Source organism: Athene cunicularia (assembly GCF_003259725.1).
Source record: "Athene cunicularia isolate RWA chromosome 3 unlocalized genomic scaffold, athCun1 chr3_part1, whole genome shotgun sequence".
NCBI lineage: Eukaryota > Metazoa > Chordata > Aves > Strigiformes > Strigidae > Athene > Athene cunicularia.
In genome coordinates this window covers 117508177-117518159 of record NW_020799097.1, presented here as the reverse complement: position 1 = coordinate 117518159, position 9983 = coordinate 117508177, and positions in this window count along the sequence as shown.

Here is a 9983-nt window from a genome sequence, read left to right as displayed (position 1 = left end):
TTCTGCTAAAGAGAAAGCACACAGGACGTTCCTGTATAACCTTACACTGCACAAGAAAGCTCAGTCAAGACTGAACCTCCCCAGGGATGTGGTGGAGTCACCACCACTGGAGGTTTTTGATGCAGCTGGACAGGGTGCCAGATAGTCTCATCTATGCTCCCTTTTCCATGAAAGGCTGGGCCAGGTGATCTTCTAAGCTCCTTTCCAACTTGGGCTGTTCTATGATTCCATGATTAAAATAGCCCCTTTACCTTCTGTGAGCAGAGTATTTTTCCACAGTCCTACAGTAGCTCAAGACATTTCAGAGGAAGTGTTAACTCCTTGACATTGTGAAGGAAAATTGAGAAAACCTTTAGAGTCTCAGAAACTGCAACAAAGCCGCTGCTCAGACTGAGGCTCTGCACAGCAAGACAGGCTAGCAGTACCAGCAAGGAAACCCGAGCTCAGCCTGAAAACAGAATGTCATTACCAAGGTGCTGATATCCTAAGAGAAGCAAAATCTACTTAGCAGGAGGTGCTATCTTAATTTTGCTATCCTGTAATCAGCTGTTGACAAACTGTTAATTGACTAAGCACAGCATCCACCAACACAGGCAAGTGTTGAGGAGGACATGGGTTGTCTAACTGGATGCATTCCCAATCTGTCATCACGTTTTCAAAAGATAAGTACACAACTGGTTCATCATACAGAAATGGAAATCACACCTGCTTCAAGCTGTCATTAACATACTACAATGCCAAGTAACTGGGAGAGAGGTAGGAAATGCAAGTTGCATTTTCATCTAGAGCAGGCATTTGCTTTCACTTCATAAAATCAGCAGCCCAGATTCCACCACAGTCAGTGGAGCAGCACTCTGTCTACAGAATGCTAAAAAGGAGGAGGAAGGAAACAATTGTTATTTATTTCCTGCAACACAAGACCAAAGAGGCAACTCACTGGTTATGATGCTACAGGTCTTAAGAACATAAAGGTAGTACTTTTACAATATAAGTTAAGCACTGGAATTTACTGCTAAAGGATCCAAGAACACTGAATGAGTTCAGAGGGGATAAACAAATTCACTGAAGTCCATTGCTGACATTTAAAGGTAAATCAAATGTTCCAGAAACCCTTATTAGTGCTAGGTGTTTCCAAGACAGAAAAGATGGTATGCACAGCCTGAACTTGTACCCTTGCCCCTGATTAATGGGAAAAAAAAAGACTCTACAACTCAGAGTTATAAAAGCAGGTATGTTTACTCCAGCACCAAGGTGCAAGGGGATCTCTCCACAAAGCTTGCACACCCACCGCACATTTTACCAAAAACTTAGTGTGGATATCCATATTGCTTGGATTACATAACACAAACATACATATGCATGAGTAAGGCTGGGTTAGTTAGAAAGGCTGATGTCAACAGTTTGTCATCTTGGCACCTGTGCAAAAAGACCTCCTAGTGGTCATCTTTGGGAGGAAGGCTTGTAGTCTTCCTCACTTTGTTTTTTCCCTGGAGCATGCGCAGATTCTCTTGGCCAATTTCTTGAATAACAAGAGTGTTTTTCAGACAGTTTACTTTCTATCTTATCCAAGAGAACCAATAGAACCTTTACCATTCATATGTGGCTATCTTTACTCCTTAGCAAAATTCCAACTAGTTAGAGCCACCTGTTACTCGAGGACAAAGTATAATATTTTGCTGAACATTGTGAAAAATAATAGATTTTTCACTGTGAACTGCTTTGTTTTGATGAACACAGTAGCCCTTGGTAAAACCCCACAGAACAGTCTGGGCAAGTAGGATTCTTAGCAATATTTTTAAAAAATACTATAACTTGCTGTAAATAAGTTGCTAAGCAGTTCCCTATAAATCTCAATAAGTAATCCTTTCTCTGTATCCCCCCAGGAATTTGTCACTGCCCAGCATTGAGACAGGACTCTTGGTCTGACAGAAATTTGTCTAATACAGCCTTGCAACTCCTATATATAAGTTTAGTCAGATGAGAAAGAGAAACCCAGTCTCAGAGATCATAAACAGATAACTAAGGGAAATCCTACAAATCCACTTAATCTTAGTAACTTCTTTCAACTCCATAGATTCAGGATGAGTTGTCACATGGTATTTGTCATAATTTCCAATTCGTAGGCAAGTACAGCAATGATATTGACATCCCTTACTAGATTATTCTGACATGCAAATGTTTTTAAAGGGAGTCACCTGTACAAAGTGTTAGGGACCAGTAGGAATGAAGGGGAGGTGTTGGAAAAAAACTTTAGTTCACTTTTAATATTAAACAGTTTGCCAAATATATCTGAACACAGAGGTAGAATACTTCCCCCAAAAAAACAGTGTATCTCAAACCAAACTGCTACATCTGTCAGGAAAAATCTTTCCTGAGGTCAAAATGAAAAATAGGCTGCAAAAATCCTATTAGCAAACACAATGCAACATTTGCCTTTGCATGATGAATGGCTATTTTGAAATTGAAGAGTAGAAGGTATTTGTTTTGTCCAAATAAAGTGCTGAGAAGACATGCAAAAACCACAACTGAGTTGTTAGAAGAATACAACAAAGGAAGCTCATTTAACTCTGTTCTACTCAGATGAGCTTAGTGACCTTAGCTACATCAGTCATTCTCAAGCTGCATGAGCTTCACTACCTTTACTGAGACATTCAGGATAAAAATATATTTAGGGTGTGCACACAGCATTATGTGTAAGAGGGCTTACACAGACCTTTTCACACCTCTTAAAACCAGAAGTTATGAATGAGACTGTTTGATTTGCCCCTTTATCTTCATTAACATTAAACGCCTCACAATGCTAACCTCACCTGGATACCTTGAAAAACAGACAACAGAACAGAGACCACAAAGCAGTTCCAAGATAGCAAGACATACTGCAGACTGCCACAAACCAGCAAGATGTATTGTCAAAAGTGCTGACAGAGAGAAAGATACTTATTTCAAGTCAGAGAGGAAGGAAATTTTTATCTGAAGAGACATTTTTACTGGGCAGTCATCCTTAGAAAGCAGAGGAGACTTACACACTCCCATTGTTTTCTCATGCTTCAGGAAAGCTCAGAAGTCCAAACATCCCCCTCTAACTTTCTCCCTCCTTCCAGCTTGTGTTTTAACAGTCTTTTCATTTCTTCAGAACAAAAGTAGGTTAACAGTTAAAGCTGTGAAAGCAGCATGACAATCTTACTAAGTATGCCAGGTTTGCTATGCTACCCTGCAGAACAACACAGTGAGGCTAATTAGAGTCAACTGAGCAAGTACTCCAACTGCAACACTTTCAAAAGCTTTAACTGCATCTGGCCTAGGTAGACTGATACAGTCACATTCCTTATCCAATTTCTCCAGGAACATGCTGCTGGGCATTCATGGAGATTAGATACTCCTCAAATGGATGTTTGATCTGAATATGACACTTGTATTCATACTTTCCAGTCAAACATTCAAAATACACAAAAAGCTCTAGCTATAGACAACATTAAACATCTCACTTCTCAGCTCTCTCCTTTTGAAAGTGAGAGTGATCTTCATTCCTCTCCAAGCTGAAAGTAAGTAGGTTCCTTCAAAAGATTACTTTAGCATCCAGTAATCTGTTTCTCTAAACAGTCTATTTTGAACTAGAGAAGCAAATCACACTCTCTAATTCTGTTGGTTTCATTGACAGGAGTCTGCGACAAGCATGCATCCTGTTGTAACAAAATACCATGTAGCATTTGCCATTTCAGAAATTTTCTTCCCTTGCTACAGCAAATCAAACTCTAAAAAATTTAAATGAGGAGAATAGTAGATTACCCATTTCTAAAGATTTTCAAAGCAAGAATAGACAATTCTCAGTGTTACTAAAATCTCAGAAAACTAAGTTCAATTTTTTAATAAGATAGTAAGCTTTGCTCTCTGTAGCTTCATTCCAGCCCTAATCTGCCTACCTTTAGCATATTAGACAACAGCAAAAGCCCACAAAAGCTGAGCCATGACCTGAGGATGAGCCTAACACAGATTTAAGCCCCACACCATCCTGCTGGATCTGAACAAGGCACCAGGTACCACATACAGACATTGAGATTCATCAACAGTTCCAGACATAGGAAGAAAATAAACCAGGCCCTGAAGCCATCTATGTATCCCAGACAAGACCAGGAAACAACACTACAATACCAACACTAAAGACACTAGCACACCTACAAGACAGCATATAGTGCCTTGGCCTCAGCTTAAATGGGGCCCAAGGGCCTATGGGAAGGGGTGTGGCAGGGGCCCCAGGTGAGGCTGATCAGGGCCAACAGGGTTTATGAGTGCCCTCAGGGCTCTCAGATAGCTGTTTGTAAGAGGATGATTCTGAAGTAGTTAGTTATCATCTGAGTTTGTAAGTACACAGACCTAGAAGATCTTTTTTTATCTGGGGAGGGAAGCTCCAATGTGTGGGGGTGCAATTTTTGTTATTTCCTATTACAATATAGTTGGTTTTTTAATAGTTGTGTTCACTACTGCAGCCAGCAAACTTTTACTAATACTAGTAGCTATGAACTTTTACCAACACTTAGTTCTTGCTGTTGGTTGTATGAACATATAATTAATTTTGTAACTCTGAGTAGGAGAATGCTATTTTCTAAATGCCATGGTTCTTCACTGTATCTATTGTAAGGGCTTTTAACATTAGGGTGTTTTAAGCTTGTCCACCTACTACAATGGTCTCTGCTTTTCTAGAGAGCCTGAATTAGCATAGTGCTCTGCACATTTGAAGCCTGTAATTCTAAGATTTTCTACCTAGTCAAATAGACTTTTAGGAAGCTAAAAGTAGTGGTTGGATTTGTTTGTTCTTAAGCCCCTTCTGTAGTGTACTTTTTTACTGTCTAAGGAAGGGTCTGGTGGTTACTTTGCTGATAAGCGTGAGGACTGGCCATCTAAAAGCTGTCTAGATTTCTACCAAAGACCATCAGAAAACAAGTGTAGAATGTAAAAACAGTAGAAAACTAGTGCTACAGTAGCTTTAAGGGAGGGGCTAGTCCCCAAGTGCTATTGAGATTTGATATTTTGTTTGATATGTATGTGAAGTGATAGTGCTAAACCCCTAAAAAAATTTTGGGCATAAACCCCACAACTCTTGGGCAGAGGAAGCAGTCAGCAGCTGTTACTAGCCAAAAAGTTGTTCTACTTGTCTGGTCTCTTGTTCACAGAACATATTTTACTGGGAAGTAACTGAACCACAAGTAGCAGCAAATGGTAGGCAGATAGTTAAGACGACTCAAAAGATGTCTGTTACGTTTCTAAATGGCAGCCCTCTGCTTGAGAAAGTGACAGCAGAGCTCATTTCTTAGGGTGTGGTGCAACTTGGGTGACTCCTTGGACATTCTTACAGCTTTTTTCTGCCTTCTGTAACAGAAATCATAGGATTGTATTTAAGAAATTGCTTGGAGAGTTCAATAAGTTAAAATAATTTTTACTATTTTCTAAAATGCAAAAAAGGTGGGTTTTTTTTTATTCTACCTCAATGAGGTTTGTAATTCAGCTTCTTCACAAAGATGGGTGAAAAGGGCAACAAGAGTGCTGTTGTGTTAGAAGCTGTGATTTAGCAGGACATATTCCACGCATACAGATCTGTATTTAGATCAAAATGAAATAGGTAATTTATAGCTATATTCTAACAGTTTGCCAAAAGTATAACTCTCTCTGAAGCCAAATCAAAGTAATCTTCCTATTATTATGGCCAAGGCTCTGTCAGTGTTACAAGTATAAATGTCTGCTCAGCCATTTAACGTGGTTGTTTCAAGATGCCTTTGGCTTCAGTTGCCTTCAGGTTTATAGTCTTAGTGGTTTTCTTAGATTAATGCATCTCTGAGACAGAAGAAAAATGTCTGCCGGTGGGGTTTTAGTTATAAACTTAGAAGTCATATTAGAAGGTCATCACTGTCTTATGCTCTCCCTCTTTTACCTATTCATTTATCACAGAAAAAAAATCACAGAAATGGGAGAACTAAATGTAAAATATCAGCTAAAATAATATCCATCACTTGTGCTACAGAAGCACTTGGATCAAAAGCTGTTCTGCTGGGCGAGGCACAGAAATATGAATTCCACCCTCTCAGTGTTTTGAGCAGTGGGACAGTTACATTCTCCCTGGGTAGGAGCTGCGACATGCGCTATAATTAGGGTCAAGTATGCCAAAGTAGTATATGTGCTTCAGGGACAGGGCTCTCTGGGAGTGACCAGAGAGCCACAGGACTAGAATGCAGGACTGAGAGCTATGCTCTTCTTGCCAGAGACAGGAGGGTCTAAAGCCCAAAAGGACTTGCTTCAGCAGTTGCCCCTTAGAAGGTCTCTTCTTTGCAAATTGCCTAATTTCTCTGTGCTTAAATGTACACCAACAGAGTCAGGTCTGGGTTCCTGAAAATTACTCTTCAGTAATTTTGATATAAAAAAATACATGCCATTTTCAAAGCACAATAGCTTGTTTTTTACTCAATCAGATGCTACAGATGGAAAAAAAGATGTTTCAAGTTATGTAAACCTTTCTAAGTGCACAATATGTTTCAGGTTTCCTTCAAGGGGAAAAGGTGTCCAGGAAAGTCAGGCTTAAGAGTTTATGGATGAAGCTGAAAGACCAGGAACATGAAACTAGCCACTTAAAGAGCTGCACCATGGCTAGGGATATTTCAGCAATGAAAACAAACTTTCAGGACAGGGCTCTTCTGGAATGAGCCATTTTAAGACTGTGTGTTTATATTCTTGAAGCATCCTTTAGATTGCTACCATACATAAGCCACTTATTGATCATATCTGTTTTTCATTGTCCACTTAACAGGAACAGGCTGGCAAATAAGGCTCTGAGCAGTTACTAACTACAGCATTCATATTCCACACAAAACATGCTATTTCTAGATATCTGCTAATGCATTCTTTGGCAAAAGGGTAGCTCTGAAAGAAACTTTTAAATAAGCCCTATCATCAGCTCACACTTCAGATAAATGTGTACCCCCTACGGGTTTTCTTCTTTCTTTCAAAAGGAAAATATTAGCTTGACTTCATGCCTGACACTCTTGTATTCTAGGGCTGGATCACACAAGTGCACAGGAACACCCCACAGGAAAATCAGTAATTTTCTTGACACTGATCACCTTAGTTATCAAACCACATGTCTGAAAGTTGCAATAGGCTTAAATATTTATGGACACTTTGGAAGTTGCATTTAATCACGGGATAACTGGTTGCTGATTGTATATTTGAAGGTTTTTGTGGCCTTGGCACATAAACCAGAATTTCAGCTTCCTGGAAGCTTGAGTAGTCTTTTTCTCAGATGATTTGCATTTAAAAAGACTTCTGCTTTCCTATGTCCCAGCAACAAGATACAACTTTTCAGTCTAACAATCTGTAGCCTAATCCAGCAGTAACTCTTCAAGCAAAACTCCTGCCAAATCTAACAGTTTTGCCTGAACAGGGATAACCACTTGTGATGGTTTTAAGCCCTGGTAGGACTGGAGACCATGTTGCCGTTGTCCCTCCCCCACCCTCGAACACAAGTAGGGCACAGACCCCAGGTTAAAATAAGAAGAAATTTAATACAACAGTGTAATAAAACAATCTGAATGACAACAGTAGCAATGATAACAACAATAAAGAGCAATAACAGTAAAGAAAAAAGATATACAGAGAAATACCGCAATGGTTACAGACAGCTCGCTTGCAATGCTCCCCATCACCAAAGCCACAAAGGAAAAAGCTTCCCGTGCTGCCATACTGGACCTGACATCAGCCTGGTATGAATAACCTGGCTGGAGATCCCTTCCCCCTCTCTGCTGGGGAAACTTAACCCTATCCTAGCTGAACCAGGACACCACTGTAGCACCATGATCACGGTCCCACTACCTGAAGGGCAACTGCAACCCCCAGATGACAAACTACCTAAAAGGGTCTTTTGACAGCACCAGCGCATGGGCCTCTGGCAACTGTCACACAAAGCGGTGGCATGGTGAGCTACAGGGATGTTCTATACCAGATGGAGACCAGACTGAAAGCAGTTACCTGGGTGGCCTATTTTCTTTGGCACCCGTAAGAGCATTTAGTCACCACCAGCAGAGGTCCATTCATAAAGTGTCCTTGCAGAGGCTTATTGATCTATATGCCACCTCTTTGTGGAGCAAAGGGGAATAATTCTATGGCCACATAAATTACTGTGAATTGTAAGCAGTCTTCTCATTCTATTTTGTAGCTACGCTGCAGAGACAGTCCAGCCTGTCAATGGTAATAAAATCGCCTTGTTTCAGCTGTCTCTTTATCTGGATTTTTGCTTATGAAAAAGACACTGGTGGGACCAAGCATTTTGAACTCAGCCTGCTTTACATTTGAATACAGAAAACTTTTTGGATCAAATCTTATTTTCATTCAAGTAACTAACCTCTCTAAAATCAGTGGGGTGATTTTATGACTATGACTGAAAGTGATCTTGTTCCTAATATTCCAGGAACAATTGGAGATCATTGTCCAAAGAACAAATGGCCTGAAATGTCTATTGGACACGTGATGCAAGATAAGTGATCAGATAAACTCAGATTGTGTTGCAATGTAATTCTTCTTTCAAGTAACTTACTTTAAAGTGTCCCCAGGAAAGGGAGAGTTAGGAGATTTACTGTTGCAAAGCTATGGGAGATATAGTTACATGATTACATTTCTTATATTCATTGTGCATTTCAGTAAATTTCTCTGTATAGGTAGATTTTTTTTCAGTGCCTTGCAATGTCTTGTGTAGTTGTTTACCCTCTGTAAATGGTTGTCAGGAAAAAAGAGGAGGAGGAGGAAAAAAAAAAAAAAAAGACTGAGCATTACTTGTCCATTGTCCTTGGTCTACATAATGTACAGGTCAGTGGGAAAGGAACAAGAAAAACATGCCCGGAGTTGTAGGTAATCACTGGTTAAACAGGAGGTCCAGAATAAGTGTTTTGAAATACTGAAGGAGTGAGATGAACATTAGTTTATTAAAACTTAAATTATTAGAGAAGACAAGTCCCACAGATGTCTCAGAAATACTGGCATACATATCAAGCCAACATACCCATTAACTCTTCAGATGGGGCCAGAAATATTATTTTTCACTGCATTCAGATGAAGACATATTTTCTTACTGTGGAAGAGAATGACTACAAACTCTGAAAAGGTAGTGCAAATATATTGGAAAAGATTATTTTTTCATGTATCTCTTGCTGCTTTCTTGTTCCTTATCTCGGCACTAAAATCAGATTAATATATGAAGATATTTGCAAAGGCTGGAATTTGTGGAAGCTTGGCTTGAGGATTACACACAACGGCACCTGTGTTTGTGGCTCTGCTGCAATATGTCTTTAAGACACTTTTCCAAAAACTGATTACAAGCAGGAACTTAGCTTTTGATATGATAATTTTCATTTTCTTAAACATGCCATCTTTTTAGGTGAGCTTTTATTCTTTTCACAGGAAGTCATGAAGTACTGCAACCTTTAAAAAACCTCAAACCTACAGCATCTATGTTGTGTTAGAGTGCACAGTAGATACTCTGCCATAGAACATCTGTGACCTTAGCCTGGGTTTATATCTGTGCCTTTGGGCAGGCTGCTTCACTGCTGAGCTCCTGCAGCACTCAGAGCAGGTTTAAAACAAGTATGACATACTGTGAGGAGAGTTGCCTACTGTTGTGAGACTATCACTCTGCCTGGAATGGAAAAAAGCGCTTGCTGTGTTTGCAGTACCCAGAGTGGCTTTCAGATACCCAATTCTTGTGCAGCTTCGGCTGAAGTCAATATAAGATCTCCACATCTACTTGACTTTAAGAGAGTTTGATTCACTTTAGCACAACATGCAGCTGCCAGAAAGGAGCTGGAGAAGGGTTACTTTTGAAACAAGAAGTCAGTGAGGATAAAAAGCCATGTATAAATAAACATCCATGCCATGTCTAACAAATCTTACGTCTTGTGATGAAGGCCTGAATTTTGGATTTGTGTATTGTGTAAGGAAGAATAATTCCT